At 47.3% G+C, this 26,329-nt stretch overlaps 7 non-coding genes across 7 annotated transcripts; all 7 read right to left on the reverse strand.

Moving 5' to 3' along the window:
- Positions 1–3,170: 3,170 nt before the first annotated feature.
- On the reverse strand, positions 3,171–3,253 carry trnal-aag (transfer RNA leucine (anticodon AAG)). The gene has a single exon. It is a non-coding gene; the product is annotated as a tRNA-Leu (tRNA).
- Positions 3,254–5,459: 2,206 nt separating this feature from the next.
- On the reverse strand, positions 5,460–5,542 carry trnal-aag (transfer RNA leucine (anticodon AAG)). Its single transcript has one exon. It is a non-coding gene; the product is annotated as a tRNA-Leu (tRNA).
- Positions 5,543–6,702: 1,160 nt separating this feature from the next.
- trnag-ucc (transfer RNA glycine (anticodon UCC)) lies at positions 6,703–6,774 on the reverse strand. Its single transcript has one exon. It is a non-coding gene; the product is annotated as a tRNA-Gly (tRNA).
- Positions 6,775–7,450: 676 nt separating this feature from the next.
- trnal-aag (transfer RNA leucine (anticodon AAG)) lies at positions 7,451–7,533 on the reverse strand. The gene has a single exon. It is a non-coding gene; the product is annotated as a tRNA-Leu (tRNA).
- Positions 7,534–9,440: 1,907 nt separating this feature from the next.
- On the reverse strand, positions 9,441–9,523 carry trnal-aag (transfer RNA leucine (anticodon AAG)). The gene has a single exon. It is a non-coding gene; the product is annotated as a tRNA-Leu (tRNA).
- An 11,417-nt stretch (positions 9,524–20,940) lies between these two features.
- trnal-aag (transfer RNA leucine (anticodon AAG)) lies at positions 20,941–21,023 on the reverse strand. The gene has a single exon. It is a non-coding gene; the product is annotated as a tRNA-Leu (tRNA).
- Positions 21,024–23,229: 2,206 nt separating this feature from the next.
- trnal-aag (transfer RNA leucine (anticodon AAG)) lies at positions 23,230–23,312 on the reverse strand. Its single transcript has one exon. It is a non-coding gene; the product is annotated as a tRNA-Leu (tRNA).
- Positions 23,313–26,329: the final 3,017 nt, after the last annotated feature.

The following is a 26,329-nucleotide window of genomic DNA, read 5'->3' on the forward strand; positions in this document are numbered from 1 at the left end:
AAGACCTCGCACATTCCCACGTTGAATTTCATCAGCCATTTCTTGGACCACTTTCCTAAACTGTCTAAATCTTTCTGCAGCTTCCCCACCTCCTCCATACTACCTGCCCCTCCACCTATCTTTGTATCATCGGCAAACTTAGCCAGAATGTCCCCAGTCCCGTCATCTAGATCGTTAATATATAAAGAGAACAGCTGTGGCCCCAACACTGAACCCTGCGGGACACCACTCGTCACCGGTTGCCATTCCGAAAAATAACCTTTAATCCCAACTCTCTGCCTTCTGCCTGACAGCCAATCGTCAATCCATGTTAGTACCTTGCCTCGAATACCATGGGCCCTTATTTTACTCAGCAGTCTCCCGTGAGGCACCTTATCAAAGGCCTTTTGGAAGTCAAGATAGATAACATCCATTGGCTCTCCTTGGTCTAACCTATGTGTTATCTCTTCAAAGAACTCTAACAGGTTTGTCAGGCACGACCACCCCTTACTAAATCCATGCTGACTTGTCCTGATCCGACCCCGCACTGACAAGAATTTAGAAATCTCATCCTTAACAATGGATTCTAGAATCTTGCCAACAACCGAGGATAGACTAATTGGCCTATAATTTTCCATCTTTTTCCTTGTTCCCTTCTTGAACAGGGGGGTTACAACAGCGATTTTCCAATCCTCTGGGACTTGCCCTGACTCCAGTGACTTTTGAAAGATCATAACTAACGCCTCCACTATTTCTTCAGATATCTCCTTTAGAACTCTAGGATGTATCCCATCTGGGCCCGGAGATTTATCAATTTTTAGACCTCTTTGTTTCTCTAGCACTTTCTCCTTTGTGATGGATACCATATTCAACTCAGCCCCCTGACTCTCCTGAATTGTTGGGATATTACTCATGTCTTCTACTATGAAGACTGACGCAAAGTACCTATTTAGTTCCTCAGCTGTTTCCTTGTCTCCCATCACTAGATTACCAGGGGCATTTTGGAGCGGCCCAATGTCTACTTTTGCCTCCCGTTTGTTTTTAATGTATTTAAGGAAACTTTTATTATCATTCATAATTGATCCTCTCTTTCCTTATTTCTCTCTTTGTTATCCTGTTTGTTTTTGCAGCCTTCCCAATCTTCTGACTTCCCACTACTCTTTGCCACATTATACGCTTTCTCTGTTGCTTTGATGCATTCCCTAACTTCCTTTGTCAGCCATGGCTGCCTAATCCCCCCTCTGATAACCTTTCTTTTCTTTGGGACGAACATCTGTACTGTGCCCTCAATTACTCCCAGAAACTCCTGCCATTGCTGTTCTACTGTCTTTCCCACGAGGCTCTGCTCCCAGTCGATTTTCGTCAGTTCCTCCCTCATGCCCCTGTAGTTACCTTTATTTAACTGTCACACATTTACATCTGATTCTATCTTCTTTCTTTCAATTTGGAGATTGAATTCTACCATATTATGATCACTGCCTCCTAAGTGTTCCCTTACTTTAAGATCTTTAATCAATTCTGGCTCATTACATAAAACTAAGTCCAGAATGGCCTGTCCCCTCGTGGGCTCCATCACAAGCTGTTCCAAAAAGACCCCTCCTGTAAACATTCAATGAATTCCCTTTCCTTGGGTCCACTGGCAGCATTATCTACCCTGTCCACCTGCATATTAAAGTCCCCCATGATCACTGTGGCCTTGCCTTTCTGACACGCACTTTCTATTTCGTGGTGCATTTTGTGACCCTGGTCCTGACCACTGTTAGGAGGCCTGTACATAACACCCATTATGGGTTTTTTTTGCCTTTGTGGTTCCTCAACTCTACCCACGCAGACTCCACATCATCTGACCCTATGTCGTTTAGTGCTATCGATTTAATTTCATTCCTAATTAACAAGGCAGCCCCGCCCCCTCTGCCCACCTCTCTGTCTCTTCGATAGGTTGTGAATCCCTGGAGGTTTAAATGTCAGTCCTGAACCCCCTGCAACCACGTCTCTGTGATGCCTACCACATCATACCTGCCAGTCACAATCAGGGCCACAAGCTCATCTACCTTGTTCCGTACACTGCGCGCATTTAGATATAGCACCTTTAATTCTATATTGACCGTCCCTTTTTGTTTCCTTAGTGTGGTGGACCTTGGTTTACTGAGGCTTTCCATACACTGTGTCATATTTTGTGGGACGGGGACTATCGTAACCTCTCCTGAGTTCTGTCTTTTCGTGCGTTTTTGTATTCCTAAGCAGCTACGCTTCCCACTGATTACTTCACCTCATGGTTCCCTGACTCCCCCCCCCCCCCCCCCCCAGTCTCTAGTTTAAAGTCCGACTGACCACCCTATTTACTCTTTTCGCCAGAACACTGGTCCCAGCTCGGTTCAGGTGGAGACCATCCCAACGGTATAGGTCCCCCCTGTCCTAAAACTGATGCCAGTGTCCCATGAAAAGGAACCCCTCTTTCCCACACCACTCTTTCAGTCACGTATTATCTTCCCTTATTCTTGCCTCCCTATGCCAATTTGCACGTGGCTCGGGCAGTAATCCGGAGATTATGACCCTTGAGAACATGTTCTTTAAATTGAATCCTAGCTCTTTATAATCTCTAAACAGGTCCTCTTTTCTTGACTTTCCTATGTTGTTGGTATCGACATGGACCACAACATCTGGGTCCGCCCCCTCCCTCACCCGTATCCTTTCAAGCCGGTCAGAGATGTCCCGCACCCTAGCACCGGGCAGGCAGCTTATCATGCGGGACCCTTTATCCTGCTCACAAAGGATACTATCTATCCCCCTGATAATAGAATCCCCTACAACTACAACTTGCCTATTTACTCCCTCCCCTTGAATGGCCTGCTGAACCATGGTGCCTTGGTCATCTGACTCATCCTTCCTGCAGCCCTGTTCGCCATCCACACAGGGAGCAAGTGCCTCATACCTGTTGGACAGGGTCAAGTGCTGAGGCTCCTGAGTTCCTGACTGCTGCTTCCCGTTACCTGCCTGACTTGCAGTCGCACCCTGCTGTCCCTGGCCACCGGCAGGATTTAAACTACTACTGTCATGAACTGGGCTTCTGCCTTTCGGGTCATGCTGTACGAATTCAAGCAGGAATCTCATGTCCTGAGGCCACCGCTTGCCCATTGAATGTGAGGTATTGGATCTTCCTCGGGTTGAACATTGCGTGGAGGAAAAGTTAATGTCAGAAATGGGATTCGAACCCACGTCTCCAGAGGAGACTGCGACCTTACCGCAGTGCCTTCGACCGCTCGGCCATCCTGACGAGGTGTGGCCAAAGATATGCTCCATGCACAAATCGATTTAAATTCAACCTTCACCGACATTTCATTTCGAACTTAATGCTCTTTTCCTATTTTTTTTAACCCCAGCCAGAATCCTGTATCGGAGAGCCATGCTTGTCCAAGCCCCTGAGCGGTAATGACCTCCTCATTGCTGCATTGATCAGTTTTCTCCAATCAACAAAGACCGAACTGCCGCCTACCTGTTCCTCACACGAAGGTATTGAGAGTCTAAGATCTGAGTGGAGTGAAGGATCCAATTGGAGAGTTGCATCCTGGCGAATGGAATCACTCACCACAGCTGCGTCCACAAACAAGCAGCCAAAGAACCGTGAAGTGTCCAAACAGGAGGAATTTCAGCCAGTAAAGGCAGCAGAATAGGATTCTGGGAGAGGTCAACTGAGATACCTCCACATTCCAACCAGCCAGACTATTTACTAGAGAAGAGAAACTTTACCCGGCGTCCTGCGCTTAATATTAATTACTCAACCAGACTCACTGAGCAGATGATCCAGTCATGGACTGTGTTTCTGTCTGTGGGGTCTTGCTGTGCGGATGATAAGCAGGAATCTTATGTCCTGACGCCACCTGTTGAATCGGAGATATTAGATTTTCCCAGCGTTGAACGCTTTGCTGGAAACACATAACCTCGTGGAGGAAACGTTTATGTCTGAAGTAGGATTCGAACCCACGCCTCTAGAGAAGACTGCGACCTTAGCGCAGTGCAGCGCCTGCTACTGCTCGGCCACGCTGCCACGTTGCGACAAAATATATGCTCCGTGCACAAATCTATTTAAATTCTATCTTCATTGTCTTTACATTCCAAGCTTGATGTGATTTTACTATTTTTGAACCCCAGCAGAGTCTTGTGTCTGAGTGCCATCCTTCTCCAAGCCGGTGGTGTTTAAGAAGACTCTCATTGCTGCATTGAACAGTTTTCTCTAATCAAGAAAGTCCGAACTGCCGCCTTACTGTTCCTCACACAAAGGTATAGAGAGTCTAAGATCCGAGCGGCGTGAAGGATCCAACTAGACAGTTGTATACTGGCGACTGGAATCTCTCTCCACAGCTGCTTCTGGTGCTGCTTACACAGACAAGTAGCCGAATAACCCCTCCAGTGTCCAAACAGCAGGAAGTTGATCCAGTAAAGGCGGCAGATGAGGATTCTGGGAGAGGTCAACTGAGTCACTTCGACCACCCAACAAGACAAGCTATTTACAACAAGAGAAGAGGAATTTTACCCGGAGTCCTGGGATCAATATTAATTTGTCAACCAGACTCGCTGTGCATATCATCCAGTCATGAACTGGGCTTCTGCCTGTGGGGTCATGCTGTGCCAATTTAAGCAGGAATCCCATGTCCTGAGCCCACCGCTTGCCCATTGAATGTGAGGTATTGGATCTTCCTGGGGTTGAACATTTCGTGGAGGAAAAGTTAATGTCAGAAGGGGGATTCGAGCCCACGCCTCCAGAGAAGCCTGCAACCTTAACGCAGCGCCTTCGACCGCTCGGCCAGGCAAAACATATGCTCCATGCACAAATCGATTTAAATTCTACCCTCACCGACATTTCATTTCAAACTTGATGCTCTTTTCCTATTTTTAAACCCGAGACAGAATCCTGTATCGGAGAGCCATGCTTCTCCAAGCCCCTGGTCGTTAATGACCTCCTCATTGATCAATTTTCTCCAATCAACAAAATCTGAACTGCCGCCGAACTGTTCCTCACGCGAAGTATTGAGAGTGTAAGATATGAGTGGAGTGAAGGATCCAATTGGAGAGTTGCATTCTGGCGACTCGAATCACTCTCCATTGCTGCTGCTTTCACAGACAAGTAGCCGAAGAACCCTTAAGTGTCCAAACAGCAGGACGTTCATCCAGTAAAGGCGGCAGAATAGGATTCTAGAGAGGTCAACTGAGACACCTCGACATTCCAACCAGCCAGACTATTTACAACAAGAGAAGAGAAATGTTACCCGGCGTCCTGCGATCAATATTATTTCCTCAACCAGGCTCACTGAGCAGATCATCCAGCCATGGACTGGGCTTCTGTCTGTTGGGCCTTGCTTTGCGAATGTGAGCAGGAATCTCATGTCCTTACGCCACCGCTTCCCAATTGAATCGGAGGTATTGGATCTTCCTGGTGTTGAACGGTTTGCTGGAAACACGTAACCTCGTGGAGGAAAAGTTAATGTCAGAAGTGGGATTCGAACCCACGTCTCCAGAGGAGACTGCAACCTTAACGCAGCGCCTTCGACCACTCGGCCATCCTGACGCGCTGTGATCACAGATATGCTCCATGGGCAAATCGATTTTAATTCAATTTTCATCTTCATTTCATTTCAAACTAGATGTGGTTTTACTATTTTTGAACGCCAGCCAGACTCTTGTATCTGAGTGCGATCGTTCTCCAACGCGCTGTGTGTTAAGGAGCTCTCATTTCTGCATTGATCAGTTTGCTCCAATCAACAAAGTCCGTACTGCCGTCTAACTGTTCCTTACACGAAGGTATTAAGAGTCTAAGATCTGGGTGGCGGGAAGGATCCAATGAGACAGTTGCATCCTGGCGACTGGAATCTCTCTGCACAGCTGCATCTGGTGCTGCTTTCACAGAAAATTAGCCGAATAACGCCTCCAGTGCCAAACACGAGGATGTTCATGCTGTAAAGGCGGCAGAAGAACTTTCTGGAAGAAGCCAGCTGATTCACGTCCGACAATCCAACCAGCCAGACTATTTACAACAATGGAAGTGGAAATTGACCGGAGTCCTGGGATCAGTATTAATTCCTCAACCAGAGTTACGGAGCAGATCATCCAGTCATGAACTGGGCTTCTGAATGTGGGGTCTTGCTGTACGAATTTAAGTACGAATCTCGCGTCCCGAGGCCACCGCTTCCCCATTGAATGGAAGGTATGAGATCTTCCTGGGGTTGAACAATTTTTGGAGAAATGTAACCTCGTGGAAAAAAAGGCAATGTCAGAAGTAGGATTCTAACGCACGCCTCCAGAGGAGACTGCGTCCTTAATGCCGCGCCTTCGACCGCCCGGCCACCCTGACGAGCTGCAGAAACTGTTATGCTCGGTGCACAAATAGACATAGAACATACAGTGCAGAAGGAGTCCATTCGGCCCATCGAGTCTGCACCGATCCACTTAAGGCCTCAATTCCATCCTATCACCCTCACCCCGCAACCCAATAATCCTTCCTACCTTTTTGGACACTAATGGCAATTACGCATGACCAATTCCCCTCGCCAGCTCGTCTTTATGCCGTGGGAGGAAACCGGAGCACCCGTGGTGAAATTCACGCAGACATGGGGAGAACGTGCAGACTCCGCACAGACAGTGACCCAAGCCGGGAATCGAACCTGGAACCCTGGAGCTGTGAAACATCTGCGCTACCTTGCTGCCCAAAATTTCGAAATAATTTTCTTCTGCGATGGCTGGGAATCGAACCCAGGTCAACTGCTTGGAAGGCAGCTGTGCTCACCATTATACCACCATCGCTCACTGACGATCTTCAAATTCTATCTTCATTGTCATTTCATTTCTAATCAGTTGTGCTTTTCCTATTTTTGAACACCAGCCAGAGTCCTGTATCTGAGTGCCGTCCTTCTCCAAGCCGCTGGGGGTTAAGGAGCTTCGCGTCGTTGCATTGATCAGTTTGCTGCAATCAACAAAGACCGAACTCCCGCCGACCTGTTCCTCACATGAAGATATTGAGAGTCTAAGATCTGAGCGGCGTGAAGGATCCAATTATACAGTTGCAGCCTTGCGACTGGAATCTCTCTCCACAGCTGCTTCTGGTGCTTCTTTCACAAACGAGTAGCCAGAAAACCCTTCAGGGTCAAAACAGGAGGACGTTCATCCAGTAAAGGCGGCAGAAGAGTTTTCTGGGAGATGTCGACTGAGACACCTCGACAATCCAACCAGCCAGACTATTTACAACAAGAGACGAGACATTTACCCGGAATCCTGGGATCATTATTAATTCCTCAAATAGAGTCATGAGCAGATTACCCAGTGATGAACTGGGCTTCTGCCTGTGGGGTCTTGCTGTGCGAATATCAGCAGGAATCTCATTCCAGGAGGCCACCGCTTCCCCATTGAATGGGAGGTATTGGAACGTCCTGGTGTTGCAAATTTTGCTGGAGAAACGTAACCACGTGGAGGAAAAAGGTAATGTCAGAAGTGTGATTCGAACCCACGCCTCCAGAGGAGACTGTGACCTTAACGCAGCGCCTTCGACCGCTCGGCCATCCTGACGCACTGTGGCCAAAGATATGCTCCATGCGCAAATCGATTTAAATTTAATTTTCATCTTCATTTCATTTCAAACTAGATGTGGTTTTACTATTTTTGGACGCCAACAACACTCTTGCATCTGAGTGAGATCGTTCTCCAACGCGCTGTGTGTTAAGGAGCTCTCATTTCTGCATTGATCAGTTTGCTCCAATCAACAAAGTCCGTACTGCCGTCTAACTGTTCCTTACACGAAGGTATTAAGAGTCTAAGATCTGGGTGGCGGGAACGATCCAATGAGACAGTTGCATCCTGGCGACTGGAATCTCTCTGCACAGCTGCATCTGGTTCTGCTTTCACAGACAAGTAGCCGAATAACGCCTCCAGTGCCAAACACGAGGATGTTCATGCTGTAAAGGCGGCAGAAGAACTTTCTGGAAGAAGCCAGCTGATTCACGTCCGACAATCCAACCAGCCAGACTATTTACAACAATGGAAGTGGAAATTTACCCGGAGTCCTGGGATCAGTATTAATTCCTCAACCAGAGTCACGGAGCAGATCATCCAGTCATGAACTGGGCTTCTGACTGTGGGGTCTTGCTGTACGAATTTAAGTACGAATCTCGCGTCCCGAGGACACCGCTTCCCCGTAGAATGGGAGGTATGAGATATTCCTGGGGTTGAACAATTTTTGGAGAAATGTAACCTCGTGGAAAAAAAGTCAATGTCAAAAGTAGGATTCTAACCCACGCCTCCAGAGGAGACTGCGTCCTTAACCCGCGCCTTCGACCGCTCGGCCACCCTGACGAGCTGCAGAAACTGTTATGCTCGGTGCACAAATAGACATAGAACATACAGTGCAGAAGGAGTCCATTCGGCCCATCGAGTCTGCACCGATCCACTAAAGACCTCAATTCCATCCTATCACCCTCACCCCGCAAACCAATAATCCTTCCTACCTTGTTGGACACTAAGGGCAATTACGCATGACCAATTACCCTAGCCAGCTCGTCTTTGTGCCGTGGCAGGAAACCGGAGCACCCGGGGTGAAATTCACGCAGACATGGGGAGAACGTGCAGACTCCGCACAGACAGTGACCCAAGCCGGGAATCGAACCTGGAACCCTGGAGCTGTGAAACAACTGTGCTACCTTGCTGCCCAAAATTTCGAAATAAGTTTTTTCTACGATGGCTGAGAATCGAACCCAAGTCAACTGCTTGGAAGGCAGACATGCTCACCATTATACCACCATTGCTCACTGAAGAACTTTAAATTCTATCTTCATTGTCATTTCATTTCTAATCAGTTGTGCTTTTCCTATTTTTGAACACCAGCCAGAGTCCTGTATCTGAGTGCCGTCCTTCTCCAAGCCGCTGGGCGTAAAGGAGATTCGCATTGTTGCGTTGATCAGTTTGCTGCAATCAACAAAGACCGAACTCCCGCCGACCTGTTCCTCACATGAAGATATTGAGAGTCTAAGATCTGAGCGGCGTCAAGGATCCAATTATACAGTTGCATCCTTGCGACTGGAATCTCTCTCCACTGCTGCTTCTGGTGCTGCTTTCACAAACAAGTAGCCAGAAAACCCTTCAGTGTCCAAACAGGAGGACGTTCATCCAGTAAAGGCGGCAGAAGAGTTTTCTGGGAGATGTCGACTGAGACACCTCGACAATCCAACCAGCCAGACTATTTACAACAAGAGGTTAGACATTTACCCGGAATCCTGGGATCATTATTAATTCCTCAAATAGAGTCATGAGCAGATTATCCAGTGATGAACTGGGCTTCTGCCTGTGGGGTCTTGCTGTGCGAATATCAGCAGGAATCTCATTCCAGGAGGCCACCGCTTACCCATTGAATGGGAGGTATTGGATCGTCCTGGTGTTGCAAATTTTGCTGGAGAAACGTAACCACGTGGAGGAAAAGGGAATATCAGAAGTGGGATTCGAACCCACGCCTCCAGAGAAAACTGCGACCTTAACGCAGCGCCTTCGACCGCTCGGCCATCCTGACGCACTGTGGCCAAAGATATGCTCCATGCGGAAATCGATTTAAATTTAATTTTCATCTTCATTTCATTTCAAACTAGATGTGGTTTTACTATTTTTGAACGCCAGCCAGACTCTTGCATCTGAGTGCGATCGTTCTCCAACGCGCTGTGTGTTAAGGAGCTCTCATTTCTGCATTGATCAGTTTGCTCCAATCAACAAAGTCCGTACTGCCGTCTAACTGTTCCTTACACGAAGGTATTAAGAGTCTAAGATCTGGGTGGCGGGAAGGATCCAATGAGACAGTTGCATCCTGGCGACTGGAATCTCTCTGCAAAGCTGCATCTGGTGCTGCTTTCACAGACAAGTAGCCGAATAACGTCTCCAGTGCCAAACACGAGGATGTTCATGCTGTAAAGGCGGCAGAAGAACTTTCTGGAAGAAGCCAGCTGATTCACGTCAGACAATCAAACCAGCCAGACTATTTACAACAATGGAAGTGGAAATTTACCCGGAGTCCTGGGATCAGTATTAATTCCTCAAAGAGTCACTGAGCAGATCATCCAGTCATGAACTGGGCTTCTGACTGTGGGGTCTTGCTGTGCGAATTTAAGTACGAATCTCGCGTCCCGAGGCCACCGCTTCCCCATTGAATGGGAGGTATGAGATCTTCCTGGGGTTGAACAATTTTTGGAGAAATGTAACCTCGTGGAAAAAAAGGCAATGTCAGAAGTAGGATTCTAACGCACGCCTCCAGAGGAGACTGCGATATTAACGCAGCGCCTTCGACCGCTCAGCCATCCTGACGCGCTGTAGCCAAAGATATGCTCCATGCACAAATCGAGTTAAATTTAATTTTCATTTCATTTCAAACTAGATGTGGTTTTACTATTTCTGAACGCCAGCCAGACTCTTGTATCTCAGTGCGATCCTTCTCCAACACGCTGTGTGTTAAGGAGCTCTCATTTCTGCATTGATCAGTTTGCTCCAATCAACAAAGTCCGTACTGCCGCCTACCTGTTCCTCACACGAAGGTATTAAGAGTCTAAGATCTGAGCGGCGTAAAGGATCCAATGAGACAGTTGCATTCTGGCGACTGTAATCTCTCTCCACAGCTGCATCTGGTGCTGCTTTCACAGACAAGTAGACGAATAACGCCTCCAGTGTCCAAACACGAGGAAGTTCATGCTGTAAAGGCAGCAGAAGAACATTCTGGGAGAAGCCAACGGATTCACCTGCGTCAATCCAAGCAGCCAGACTATTTACAACAAGGGAAGTGAAAATTTACCAGTAGTCTTGTGATCATTATTAATTCCTCAACCAGAGTCACTGAGCAGATCATCCCGTCATGAACTTGGCTTCTGCCTGCGGGGTCTTGCTGTGCGTATTTAAGCAAGAATCTCACGTCCTGAGGCCACCGCTTCCCCATTGAATCGGAGGTATTGGATTATCCTCGGGTTCAACACTTCGCTGGAGAAATGGATCCGCGCGGATGAAAGTTGAATGTCTGAAGTGAGATTCGAACACACGTCTCCAGAGGAGACTGTGACCGAAACGCAGCACCTTCATCCGCTCGGCCATCGGTACGCGCTGTGACAAACGGTGTGTTCCGTGCACGAATCGATTTAAATTCTATCGTCATTGTCATTTCATTTCAAACAAGAACAAAGAACAAAGAAAAGTACAGCACAGGAACAGGCCCTTCGGCCCTCCAAGCCCGTGCCGACCATGCTGCCCGTCTAAACTAAAATCTTCTACACTTCCTGGTTCCGTATCCCCCTATTCCCATCCTATTCCTGTATTTGTCAAAATGCCCCTTCCATGTTACTATCGTCCATGGTCCCACCGCCTCCTCCGGCAGCGAGTTCCAGGCACCCACTACCCTCTGTGTAAAAAACGTGCCTCGTACATCTCCTCTAAACATTGCCCCGCGCACCTTAAACCGATGCCGCCCAGTAATTAACACCCCGAGCCTGGGCAAATGCCTCTGACTATCCACTGTGTCTATGCCCCTCATAATTTTGTAGACCACTATCAGCTCGCCCGTCAACCTCCGTCGTTCCAGTGAGAACAAACCGAGGTTATTCAACCGCTCCTCATAACTAATGCCCTCCATACCGGGCATCATCCTGGTAAATCTCTTCTGCACCCTTCATAAAGCCTCCACACCCTTCTGGTAGTGTGGCGACCAGAATTGAACACTCTACTCAAAGTGTGGCCAAACTAAGGTTCTATACAGCTGCAACGTGACGTGCCAATTCTTGTACTTAGTGCCCCGGCCAATGAAGGCAAGCATGCCGTATGCCTTTCTGACTACCTTCTCCACCTGTGTTGTCCCTTTCAATGACCTGTGGACCTGTTCACCTTGATCTCTCTGACTTTCAATACTCTCGAGTGTTCTACCATTCACTGTATATTCCCTACCTCCATTAGACCTTCCAAAATGCATTACCTCACATTTGTCCGGATTAAACGCCATCTGCCATCTCTCCACCCACGTCTCCAAACGATCTAAATCCTGCGGTATCCGCTGACTGTCCTCATCTCTATCCGCAATTCCACCAACCTGTGTGTCGTCTGCAAACTTACTTATCAGACCAGTTACATTTTCCTCCAAATCATTTATGTTTTCTACGAACAGCAAAGGTCCCAGCACTGATCCCTGCGGAACACCACTAGTCACAGCCCTCCAATTAGGAAATCACCCTTCCATTGCTGCACTCTGCCTTCTATGACCTAACCAGTTCTCGATCTAACTTGCCAGCTCACCCCTGATCCCGTGTGACTTCAATTTTTGTGCCGGTCTACCATGAGGGACCTTGTCAAAGGCCTTACTGAAGTCCATATAGATAACATCCACTGCCCTACCTGCATCAATCATCTTTGTGACCTCTTCGAAAAACTGAGTTTACCTTGACAATCCAACCAACCAAACTACTCACAACAAGAGAAGAGGAATTTTACCCGGAGTCCTGGGATCAATGTTAATTCCTCAACCAGAGTCACTGAGCAGATCATCCAGCCATGAATTGGGTTTCTATCTGTACGGTCTTCTTGTGCGAATCGAAGCAGGAATCTCATGTCCTGAGGCCACCGCTTCCCCATTGTATCTGAGTTATTGGACCTTCCTGAGGTTGAACATTTTGCTGCAGAAATGTAACCTCGTGGACGAAAAGTTAATGTCAGCAGTGGGATTCGAACACACGCCTCCAGAGGAAACTGCCACCTGAATGCAGTGTCTACGATCGCTCGGCCATCCTGAGGCGCTCTGGCAGAAGCCCTGCTCCGTGCACAAATCGATTTGAGATCTTTCTTAATCATCATTTCATTCTAAACTCGATGTGATTTTCCTATTTTTGAACCACAGCCAGAGTCTTGCATCCGACTGGCATCCTTCTCCAAGCCGCTGGGAGTTATGGAGCTTCTCAACGCTGCATTGACCTGTTTGCTCCAATCAACAAAGACCAAACTGCCGCCGACCTGTTCCTCATTATTGAGAGTCGTAGATCTGAGCGGCGTGAAGGATGCAATTAGACTGTTGCATTCTTGCGACTGGAATCTTTCTCCACAGCTGCTTCTCTTGCTGCTTTCACAGACAAGTAGCCAAAGAACCCCTGCAGTGTCCAAACAGGAGGACGTTCATCCAGTAAAGGCGGCAGAAGAGGACTCTGGGAGAAGTCAACTGAGTAACCGCGACAATCCAACCAGACAGATTATTTACAAGATAAGAGGAATTATACCCGGAGTCCTGGGATTAATATTACTGCTTCAACCAGAGTCACTGAGCAGATTATCCATTCAATAAGTGGGCTTTTTCCTGTGGGAATTTAAGCACGAATCGCACGATACGAGGCCACCACTCCCATTGCATGGGAGATATTGGATCATCCTGGGGTTGAATATTTTTCTTGAGAAATGTAACCTCGTGGAGGTAATGTTAATGTCAGATGTTGAATTCAAACCTACGCCTCCAGAGGAAACTGCGACCTTAACGCAGCGCCATCAACCGCTCTGCTATCCTGACGCTTTGTGGCAAAGGGCATGCTCCGTGCATAAATAGATTTAAGTTCGATCTTCACCGTTATTTCATTTCGAACGAGATGTGCGTTTCCTATTTTTGAACGCCAGCCAGAGTCACGTATCTGGGTGCCATTCTTCTCCAAGCCTCTGGCGGTTAAGAAGCTTCTCATTAATGCATTGATCAGTTTGATCCAATCAAAAAACCCGAACTGCCGCCGACCTGTTCCTCACACGAAGCTATTGAGAGTCTAAGATCTGAGCGGCGTGAAGCATGCAATTAGAGAGTTGCATTCTCGCGACTGGAATCTCTCTCCACAGCTGCTTCTGCTGCTGCATTCACAGACAAGTAGCCAAAAAACACCTTCAGTGTCCAAACAGGAGGAGTTTCATGCAGTAAAAGCGGCAGAAGAGGATTATGTGAGAGGTTAAATGAGTCACCTCGACAATCCAACCAGCCAGACTATTTACAACAAGTGAAGAGGAATTTTGCCCGGAGTCCTGGGATCCATATTAATTCCTCAACCAGAGTCACTGAGCAGATTATCCGGTCACTAGCTGGGATTTTGCCAGTGGGGTATTGCTGTGCCAATTTAAGCAGGAATCTCACGTCCTGAGGCCAACGGTTCCCCATTGAATTGGAGGTATTGGATGTTTGGTAGTTGAACATTTTGCTGGAGAAATGTAACCTCGTGGAAGAAAAGTTAATGTCAGAAGTGGGAGTCGAACACAGGCCTCAGAGAAGACTGCGATCTTAATGCTGCGACTGGGACCTTAAAGCAGCGCCTTCGAACGTTCGGCCACCCTGCCGCGCTGTGGCAACAGATATGCTCCGTGCACAAATCGATTTAAATTCGATTTTCTTCGTAATTTCCTTTCAAACAAGATGTGCTTTTCCTATTTTTGAACCCCAGCCAGAGACCTGCATCTGAGTGCGATCTTTCTCCAAGCCGCTGGGGGGTTAAGGAGCTTTTCATTGCTGCATTGATCAGTTTGCTCCAATCAACAAAGACCGAGCTGCCGCCTACCTGTTCCTCACGCGAAGGTATTGAGAGTCTAAGATCTGAGCGGCGTGAAAGCTCCAATTAGACAGTTGCATCCTGGCGACTGGAATCTCTCTCCACAGCTGCTTCTGGTGCCGCTTTCACAGACAAGTCGCCAAAGAACCCCTTCTGTGTCCACACAGGAGGAAGTTCATCTCATGTCCTGAGGCCACCACTTCCCAATTGAACCGGAGGTATTGGATCTTCCTGGGGTTGAACATTTTGTTTGAGAAACATAACCTCGTGGAAGAAATGTTAATGTCAGAAGGGAATTCGAACGCACGCTTCCAGAGGAGACTGCAAACTTAACGCAGCGCCTTCGACCGCTCGGCCATCCTAACGCTTTGTGACAAAACATATGCTCCGTGCACAAATCGATTTAAATTCTATATTCATCGTAATTTCTTTTCACACTTCATGTGCTTTTCCTATTTTTGAACCCCAGCCAGAGTCCTCTATCTGAGTGCCGTCCTTCTCCAAGCCGCTGGTGTTTAACGAGCTTCTCATTGCTGCATTGATCAGTTTGCTCCAACCAACAAAGACCGAGCTGCCGCCTACCAGTTTCTCACGCGAAGGTGTTGAGAGTCTAAGATCTGAGCGGCGTGAAAGCTCCAATTAGACAGTTGCATCCTGGCGACTGGAATCTCTCTCCACAGCTGCTTCTGGTGCTGCTTTCACAAACAAGTAGACAAAGAACCCCTTCAGCGTCCAAACAGGAGGACATTCATCCAGCAAAGGCGGCACAAGAGGATTCTGGGAGAGGTCAACTGAGTCACCTCGACAATCCAGCCAGACAGGCTATTTACAACAAGAGAAGAGGAATTTGACCCGGCGTCCTGGGATCAATATTAATTCCTCAACCACAGAGCAGATCATCCAGTCATTAACTGTGCTATTGCCTGTGGGGTTTTGCTGTGCCAATTTAAGGAAGAATCACATGTTCTGAGGCCACCAATTCCCCATTGAATCGGAGGTATTGCATCTTCCTGAACTTCAACGTTTTGCTGCAGAAACGTAACCTCGTGGAGGAAAAGTTAATGTCAGAAGTGGGACTCAAAGCCACGCCTCCAGAGGAGACTGTGACCTTAACGTAGCGCCTTCGGCAGCTCGGCCATCCTCACGAGGTGTGGCCAAATATATGCTCCATGCACAAATGGATTTAAATTCTACCTGCATTTGCATTTCTTTTCAAACTTGATATGCTTTTCCTATTTCTGTAACCCAGCCAGAGTCCCGTATCTGGGTGCCATCCTTCTCCAAGCCGCTGGGGTTTAAGGAGCTTCTCATTGCTGCACTGATCTGTTTGCTCCAATCAACAAAGACGGAACTGCCGCCGACCTGTTCCTCACACGAAGGTATTGAGAATCTAAGATCTGAGAGGCGTGAAGGATCCAATATAACAGCTGCATCGTGGCGACTGGAATCTCTCTCCACAGCTGCTTCTGGTGATGATTTCACAGACAAATAGCCTAATAACCACTCCAGTGTTCAAACAGGATGAAGTGCATCCAGTTAAGGCGGCAGAAAAGGATTCTGGGAGAAGTCAACTGAATCACCTCGACAATCCAACCAGACCGGCTATTTACAACAAGGGAAGAGAAATTTTGGCAGGCGCCCTGGGATCAAAATTAATTGCTCAAACAGACTCACTGACCAGATCATCTATCGTGAACTGGGCATCTGCCTGTAGGGTCTTGTTCTGCCAACTAAAGCAGGAATCTCACGTCCTGAGGCCACCACTTCCCCATGGAATCGAAGTAATGGACCTTACTGGGGTTGAACATTACATGGGGGAAAGGTTAATGTTAGAAGTGGGATTCGAACCCACGCCTCCAGAGGAGACTGCGACCTTAACGCAGCGCCTTTGACCGATCGGACATCCTGACGCGTTGCGACAAAATATATGCCCCGTGCACAAATCTATTTAAATTCTATCTTCATTGACATTTCTTTCCAAACTTGATGGGATTTTACTATTTTTGAACCCCAGCCAGTGTCCTGTATCTGAGAGCCTTCCTTCTCCAAGCCGCTGGGGGTTAAGGAGATTCTCATTGCTTCTTTATCAGTTTTCTCTAATCAACAAAGTCCGAACTGCCGCCTTGCTGTTCCTCACACGAAGGTATAGAGAGTCTAAGATCTGACCGGCGTGAAGGATCCAACTGCAGTTGCATACTGGCGACTGGAATCTCTCTCCACAGCTGCTTCTGGTGCTGCTTACACAGGCAAGTAGCCGAATAACCCCTCCAGTGTCCAAACAGGAGGAAGTTGATCCAGTAAAGGCGGTAGAAGAGGATTCTGGGAGAGGTCAACTGAGTCATCTCGACAATCCAACAAGACAAGCTATTTACACCAAGAGAAGAGGAGTTTTACCCGAAGTCCTGGGATCAATATTAATTTGTCAACTAGACTCACTGAGCATATCATCCAGTCATAAGACCATAAGACATAGGAGAGGAAGCAAGGCCATTCGGCCCATCGAGTCCACTCCACCATTCAATCATGGCTGATTTCAACTCCATTTACCCGCTCTCAATACAAGCCCTTAATTCCTCTAGAAATCAAGAATTTATCAACTTCTGTCTTAAAGACACTCAACGTCCCGGCCTCCACCACCCTCTGTGGCAATGAATTCCACAGACCCACTACTCTTTGGCTGAAGAAATTTCTCCTGATCTCTGTTTTAAAGTGATTCCCTTTTATTCTAAGGCTGTGCCCCCGGGTCCTAGTCTCCCCTGCTCATGGAAACAACTTCCCTACGTCCACCCTATCTAAGCCATTCATTATCTTGTAAGTTTCTATTAGATATCCCCTCAACCTCCTAAACTCCAATGAATATAATCCCAGGATCCTCAGACGTTCATCGTATGTTAGGCCTACCATTCCTGTGATCATCCATGTGAATCTCCGCTGGACCCGCTCCAGTGCCAGTATGTCCTTCCTGAGGTGTGGGGCCCAAAATTTCTCACAGTATTCTAAATTGGGCCTAACTAATGTTTTATAAAGCTTCAGAAGTACATCCCTGCTTTTATATTCCAAGCCTCTTGAGATAAATGACAACATTGCATTTGCTTTCTTAATTACGGACTCAACCTGCAAGTTTACCTTGAGAGAATCCTGGACTAGGACTCCCAAGTCCCTTCGCTCTTCAGCATTATGAATTTTGTCACCGTTTAGAAAATAGTCCATGCCTCTATTCTTTTTTCCAAAGTGCAAGACCTCGCACATTCCCACGTTGAATTTCATCAGCCATTTCTTGGACCACTTTCCTAAACTGTCTAAATCTTTCTGCAGCTTCCCCACCTCCTCCATACTACCTGCCCCTCCACCTATCTTTGTATCATCGGCAAACTTAGCCAGAATGTCCCCAGTCCCGTCATCTAGATCGTTAATATATAAAGAGAACAGCTGTGGCCCCAACACTGAACCCTGCGGGACACCACTCGTCACCGGTTGCCATTCCGAAAAATAACCTTTAATCCCAACTCTCTGCCTTCTGCCTGACAGCCAATCGTCAATCCATGTTAGTACCTTGCCTCGAATACCATGGGCCCTTATTTTACTCAGCAGTCTCCCGTGAGGCACCTTATCAAAGGCCTTTTGGAAGTCAAGATAGATAACATCCATTGGCTCTCCTTGGTCTAACCTATGTGTTATCTCTTCAAAGAACTCTAACAGGTTTGTCAGGCACGACCACCCCTTACTAAATCCATGCTGACTTGTCCTGATCCGACCCCGCACTGACAAGAATTTAGAAATCTCATCCTTAACAATGGATTCTAGAATCTTGCCAACAACCGAGGATAGACTAATTGGCCTATAATTTTCCATCTTTTTCCTTGTTCCCTTCTTGAACAGGGGGGTTACAACAGCGATTTTCCAATCCTCTGGGACTTGCCCTGACTCCAGTGACTTTTGAAAGATCATAACTAACGCCTCCACTATTTCTTCAGATATCTCCTTTAGAACTCTAGGATGTATCCCATCTGGGCCCGGAGATTTATCAATTTTTAGACCTCTTTGTTTCTCTAGCACTTTCTCCTTTGTGATGGATACCATATTCAACTCAGCCCCCTGACTCTCCTGAATTGTTGGGATATTACTCATGTCTTCTACTATGAAGACTGACGCAAAGTACCTATTTAGTTCCTCAGCTGTTTCCTTGTCTCCCATCACTAGATTACCAGGGGCATTTTGGAGCGGCCCAATGTCTACTTTTGCCTCCCGTTTGTTTTTAATGTATTTAAGGAAACTTTTATTATCATTCATAATTGATCCTCTCTTTCCTTATTTCTCTCTTTGTTATCCTGTTTGTTTTTGCAGCCTTCCCAATCTTCTGACTTCCCACTACTCTTTGCCACATTATACGCTTTCTCTGTTGCTTTGATGCATTCCCTAACTTCCTTTGTCAGCCATGGCTGCCTAATCCCCCCTCTGATAACCTTTCTTTTCTTTGGGACGAACATCTGTACTGTGCCCTCAATTACTCCCAGAAACTCCTGCCATTGCTGTTCTACTGTCTTTCCCACGAGGCTCTGCTCCCAGTCGATTTTCGTCAGTTCCTCCCTCATGCCCCTGTAGTTACCTTTATTTAACTGTCACACATTTACATCTGATTCTATCTTCTTTCTTTCAATTTGGAGATTGAATTCTACCATATTATGATCACTGCCTCCTAAGTGTTCCCTTACTTTAAGATCTTTAATCAATTCTGGCTCATTACATAAAACTAAGTCCAGAATGGCCTGTCCCCTCGTGGGCTCCATCACAAGCTGTTCCAAAAAGACCCCTCCTGTAAACATTCAATGAATTCCCTTTCCTTGGGTCCACTGGCAGCATTATCTACCCTGTCCACCTGCATATTAAAGTCCCCCATGATCACTGTGGCCTTGCCTTTCTGACACGCACTTTCTATTTCGTGGTGCATTTTGTGACCCTGGTCCTGACCACTGTTAGGAGGCCTGTACATAACACCCATTATGGGTTTTTTTTGCCTTTGTGGTTCCTCAACTCTACCCACGCAGACTCCACATCATCTGACCCTATGTCGTTTAGTGCTATCGATTTAATTTCATTCCTAATTAACAAGGCAGCCCCGCCCCCTCTGCCCACCTCTCTGTCTCTTCGATAGGTTGTGAATCCCTGGAGGTTTAAATGTCAGTCCTGAACCCCCTGCAACCACGTCTCTGTGATGCCTACCACATCATACCTGCCAGTCACAATCAGGGCCACAAGCTCATCTACCTTGTTCCGTACACTGCGCGCATTTAGATATAGCACCTTTAATTCTATATTGACCGTCCCTTTTTGTTTCCTTAGTGTGGTGGACCTTGGTTTACTGAGGCTTTCCATACACTGTGTCATATTTTGTGGGACGGGGACTATCGTAACCTCTCCTGAGTTCTGTCTTTTCGTGCGTTTTTGTATTCCTAAGCAGCTACGCTTCCCACTGATTACTTCACCTCATGGTTCCTTGACTCCCCCCCCCCCCCCCCCCCCAGTCTCTAGTTTAAAGTCCGACTGACCACCCTATTTACTCTTTTCGCCAGAACACTGGTCCCAGCTCGGTTCAGGTGGAGACCATCCCAACGGTATAGGTCCCCCCTGTCCTAAAACTGATGCCAGTGTCCCATGAAAAGGAACCCCTCTTTCCCACACCACTCTTTCAGTCACGTATTATCTTCCCTTATTCTTGCCTCCCTATGCCAATTTGCACGTGGCTCGGGCAGTAATCCGGAGATTATGACCCTTGAGAACATGTTCTTTAAATTGAATCCTAGCTCTTTATAATCTCTAAACAGGTCCTCTTTTCTTGACTTTCCTATGTTGTTGGTATCGACATGGACCACAACATCTGGGTCCGCCCCCTCCCTCACCCGTATCCTTTCAAGCCGGTCAGAGATGTCCCGCACCCTAGCACCGGGCAGGCAGCTTATCATGCGGGACCCTTTATCCTGCTCACAAAGGATACTATCTATCCCCCTGATAATAGAATCCCCTACAACTACAACTTGCCTATTTACTCCCTCCCCTTGAATGGCCTGCTGAACCATGGTGCCTTGGTCATCTGACTCATCCTTCCTGCAGCCCTGTTCGCCATCCACACAGGGAGCAAGTGCCTCATACCTGTTGGACAGGGTCAAGTGCTGAGGCTCCTGAGTTCCTGACTGCTGCTTCCCGTTACCTGCCTGACTTGCAGTCGCACCCTGCTGTCCCTGGCCACCGGCAGGATTTAAACTACTACTGTCATGAACTGGGCTTCTGCCTTTCGGGTCATGCTGTACGAATTCAAGCAGGAATCTCATGTCCTGAGGCCACCGCTTGCCCATTGAATGTGAGGTATTGGATCTTCCTCGGGTTGAACATTGCGTGGAGGAAAAGTTAATGTCAGAAATGGGATTCGAACCCACGTCTCCAGAGGAGACTGCGACCTTACCGCAGTGCCTTCGACCGCTCGGCCATCCTGACGAGGTGTGGCCAAAGATATGCTCCATGCACAAATCGATTTAAATTCAACCTTCACCGACATTTCATTTCGAACTTAATGCTCTTTTCCTATTTTTTTTAACCCCAGCCAGAATCCTGTATCGGAGAGCCATGCTTGTCCAAGCCCCTGAGCGGTAATGACCTCCTCATTGCTGCATTGATCAGTTTTCTCCAATCAACAAAGACCGAACTGCCGCCTACCTGTTCCTCACACGAAGGTATTGAGAGTCTAAGATCTGAGTGGAGTGAAGGATCCAATTGGAGAGTTGCATCCTGGCGAATGGAATCACTCACCACAGCTGCGTCCACAAACAAGCAGCCAAAGAACCGTGAAGTGTCCAAACAGGAGGAATTTCAGCCAGTAAAGGCAGCAGAATAGGATTCTGGGAGAGGTCAACTGAGATACCTCCACATTCCAACCAGCCAGACTATTTACTAGAGAAGAGAAACTTTACCCGGCGTCCTGCGCTTAATATTAATTACTCAACCAGACTCACTGAGCAGATGATCCAGTCATGGACTGTGTTTCTGTCTGTGGGGTCTTGCTGTGCGGATGATAAGCAGGAATCTTATGTCCTGACGCCACCTGTTGAATCGGAGATATTAGATTTTCCCAGCGTTGAACGCTTTGCTGGAAACACATAACCTCGTGGAGGAAACGTTTATGTCTGAAGTAGGATTCGAACCCACGCCTCTAGAGAAGACTGCGACCTTAGCGCAGTGCAGCGCCTGCTACTGCTCGGCCACGCTGCCACGTTGCGACAAAATATATGCTCCGTGCACAAATCTATTTAAATTCTATCTTCATTGTCTTTACATTCCAAGCTTGATGTGATTTTACTATTTTTGAACCCCAGCAGAGTCTTGTGTCTGAGTGCCATCCTTCTCCAAGCCGGTGGTGTTTAAGAAGACTCTCATTGCTGCATTGAACAGTTTTCTCTAATCAAGAAAGTCCGAACTGCCGCCTTACTGTTCCTCACACAAAGGTATAGAGAGTCTAAGATCCGAGCGGCGTGAAGGATCCAACTAGACAGTTGTATACTGGCGACTGGAATCTCTCTCCACAGCTGCTTCTGGTGCTGCTTACACAGACAAGTAGCCGAATAACCCCTCCAGTGTCCAAACAGCAGGAAGTTGATCCAGTAAAGGCGGCAGATGAGGATTCTGGGAGAGGTCAACTGAGTCACTTCGACCACCCAACAAGACAAGCTATTTACAACAAGAGAAGAGGAATTTTACCCGGAGTCCTGGGATCAATATTAATTTGTCAACCAGACTCGCTGTGCATATCATCCAGTCATGAACTGGGCTTCTGCCTGTGGGGTCATGCTGTGCCAATTTAAGCAGGAATCCCATGTCCTGAGCCCACCGCTTGCCCATTGAATGTGAGGTATTGGATCTTCCTGGGGTTGAACATTTCGTGGAGGAAAAGTTAATGTCAGAAGGGGGATTCGAGCCCACGCCTCCAGAGAAGCCTGCAACCTTAACGCAGCGCCTTCGACCGCTCGGCCAGGCAAAACATATGCTCCATGCACAAATCGATTTAAATTCTACCCTCACCGACATTTCATTTCAAACTTGATGCTCTTTTCCTATTTTTAAACCCGAGACAGAATCCTGTATCGGAGAGCCATGCTTCTCCAAGCCCCTGGTCGTTAATGACCTCCTCATTGATCAATTTTCTCCAATCAACAAAATCTGAACTGCCGCCGAACTGTTCCTCACGCGAAGTATTGAGAGTGTAAGATATGAGTGGAGTGAAGGATCCAATTGGAGAGTTGCATTCTGGCGACTCGAATCACTCTCCATTGCTGCTGCTTTCACAGACAAGTAGCCGAAGAACCCTTAAGTGTCCAAACAGCAGGACGTTCATCCAGTAAAGGCGGCAGAATAGGATTCTAGAGAGGTCAACTGAGACACCTCGACATTCCAACCAGCCAGACTATTTACAACAAGAGAAGAGAAATGTTACCCGGCGTCCTGCGATCAATATTATTTCCTCAACCAGGCTCACTGAGCAGATCATCCAGCCATGGACTGGGCTTCTGTCTGTTGGGCCTTGCTTTGCGAATGTGAGCAGGAATCTCATGTCCTTACGCCACCGCTTCCCAATTGAATCGGAGGTATTGGATCTTCCTGGTGTTGAACGGTTTGCTGGAAACACGTAACCTCGTGGAGGAAAAGTTAATGTCAGAAGTGGGATTCGAACCCACGTCTCCAGAGGAGACTGCAACCTTAACGCAGCGCCTTCGACCACTCGGCCATCCTGACGCGCTGTGATCACAGATATGCTCCATGGGCAAATCGATTTTAATTCAATTTTCATCTTCATTTCATTTCAAACTAGATGTGGTTTTACTATTTTTGAACGCCAGCCAGACTCTTGTATCTGAGTGCGATCGTTCTCCAAGACGCTGTGTGTTAAGGAGCTCTCATTTCTGCATTGATCAGTTTGCTCCATTTTACAAAGTCCGTACCACCACTTGCCCATTGAATGTGAGGTATTGGATCTTCCTGGGGTTGAACATTTCGTGGAGGAAAAGTTAATGTCAAAAGTGCGATTCGAACCCACGTCTCCAGAGAAGACTGCGACCTTAACGCAGCGCCATAGCCACTCGGCCATCGTGATGCGCTGGCGTCAAAAATAAGTTCCTTGTACAAATCGACTTAAATTCTATCTTCATCGTCATTTCATTTCAAAGAAGATATGCTTTAGCTACTTTTGAACCCCACCCAGTGTCCTGTATCTGAGTGCGATCCTTGTCCAAACTGCTGGGGGTTAAGGAGCTTCTCATTGCTGCATTCATCAGTTTGCTCCAATCAACAAGGACCAAAGTCCCGCTCAACCTGTTCCTCGCACGACGGTATTGAATGTCTAAGATCTGAGAGACGTGAAGTATCCAATTGGAGAGTTGCATTCTGGCGACTGCAATATCTCTCCACAGCTGCTCCCTGTGCTGGTTTCAGAGACATGGAGCCGAACAACCCCTCCAGTGTCCAAACAGGTGAACGGTCATCCAGTAGAGGCGCCAGAAGAGTGTTCTGGGAGAAGTCAACTTAGTCACATCGACTGTTCTGTGGGTAGGTGAAGAACAGGTGTCAAAGACCGGATCAGACTGAAAGCAAAACTTTGATACCAATAAAGAAAATCACAGATGTGCTGCTGACAAATAGCAACTTGTTTCCGTTTGGTGTGAGTGAGAACACGAATAGCAGAGGAATGTTTCGATCCATCGACTTCTGGGTTATGGGTCCACCAAGCTTCCGCTGCGCCACTCTGCTCGTGGTTGACTCTTTCCGGGGTCGGTCTTGAGGCAAAGTTTGATGAAATCAGTAACAGCGTGATCAATGTTCCCAGACGGGTGAAACTGCCGTCCCGAACTTCGTCCTATGAAGATGATTCCAGTCACTCCCCACTTTCCCATCAGAACAACGTCACAGAATAAATCACATCACCTTCACAGAACAACCATTCAGCACGAAACTAAATTATCTGAACTGTGCTGACCAGAATCAGTGTGCTCAAACGTGTATTCTTGTTGAAAGAGAAAATGAGGAAGTGAATAGTTGTGTGGCTGCCGCAGGGCAGTAATGACGTACCTCCTGGTTTCAGGAGGAGAGTTCGGTCGGGAAACCGTGCTGGGCCATTACCCTGAGGACGAGGAATCGAGGCTGTTCTCTGCTATTTACATTCTTCCTCATACCAAAAGTAAACATAACGTACGGTCCTCCTGTTTGCCTTGCAGCAGATACCTGTCAGAAATGTCTTGCAGTCACATCCCGACATTAGTCCCTGGAATGAAGATGGGAGCATGACACATTACAACATTGTAAAGCTCACGCAGAGGGAACCACGGAGAAAATGTTTTCAAGTCTCAGCATGTCTGACAGCATCTGCAAGGAGAGAAAAGAGCTAACTTTTCGAGTGCAGGTTACCCTTAGTCATAGCTGGACCGGAAACGTTCTCCAGTAGTACCCCACGGAGGGGCAATATAGATATATAACGATATCCAGTAATATCTCGCAGGGGGCCAATAAGGAAATAAATCTTTATCGAGCAATGAATCACAATAGAAACCGAGTTCCCATCTTCCCCTCTCGGATGGATGTGAACAGTCGAACGTGCCAGACTATTTACAAGAGAAGACGAATTTTACCCGGAGTCCTGGGATCACTATTAATTCCTCAACCAGAGTAACTGAAGCAGATTATCGAGTCATTAACTGGGCTTTTGCATGGACCTTGGGTAGGGTGCTCTTCCCAAGAGCCGGTGCAGACTCGATGGGCCGAATGGCCTCCTTCTGCACTGTAAATTCTATGATTCTATGATGTTGGGTCTTGCTGTGCGTATTTAAGCAGGAATCTCATGTCCTGAGACCAAAGCTTTCCCATTCAAAGGGAGGAATTGGAACTTCGTGAGGTTGAAAATCTCGCTGGAGAAATTTAACCTCGTGGAGGAAATGTCAATATCAGGAGTGTGACTTGAACCCACGTCTCCAGAAGAGACTGCGACCTGAACGCTGCGCCTTTGACCACTCAGCCATCCTGATGCGCTGGCGGCAAAAGTAAGATCCGTGCACAAATCGACTTAAATTCTATCTTTATCGTCATTTAATTTCAAACAACATATGCTTTTCCTACTTTTGAATCCCAGCCAGTCTCCTCTATCTGAGTGCCCTCCTTGTCCAAGCCGCTGGAGGTTAAGGAGCTTCTCATTGCTTCATTGGTCAGTTTGCTTCAATCAACAAGTACCGAATCTCCGCTCTACCTGTTCCTCACACGAAGATGTTGAGAGACTAAAATCTGAACGATGTGAAGCATCCAATTGGAGAGTTGCGTTCTGGCAACGGCAATCTCCTTCCACAGCTGCTTCCGGTCTTGTTTTCACAGAAAAGTAGCCGAAGAACCCCTCCAGTGTCCAAACAGGTGAACGTTCATCCAGTAGATGCGCCAGAAGAGTGTTCTGGGAGAAGGCAATCTCGTCACCTCGACTGTACTGTGGGTAGCTGAAGAACAGGTGTCAAAGAGCGGATCGGAGTGAAAGCAAAGTTTTGATACTAATAAATAAAAAGGCAGATGTGCTGCTGACAAATCGCCACATGTTTCCGTTTGGTGTGAATGAGAATATAAATAGCAGAGGATGGTTTCGATCCTTCGACCTCTGGGTTATGGGCCCAGCACGCTTTCGCTGCGCCACTCTGCTCGTGGTTGACGTTCTTCGGCGTCGGTCTTGAGGCAAAGTTTGAAGAAATCAGTAACAACGTGAACAACGTTCCCAAAGAGGTGAA

Source organism: Scyliorhinus torazame, chromosome 24, assembly GCF_047496885.1.
Source record: "Scyliorhinus torazame isolate Kashiwa2021f chromosome 24, sScyTor2.1, whole genome shotgun sequence".
NCBI lineage: Eukaryota > Metazoa > Chordata > Chondrichthyes > Carcharhiniformes > Scyliorhinidae > Scyliorhinus > Scyliorhinus torazame.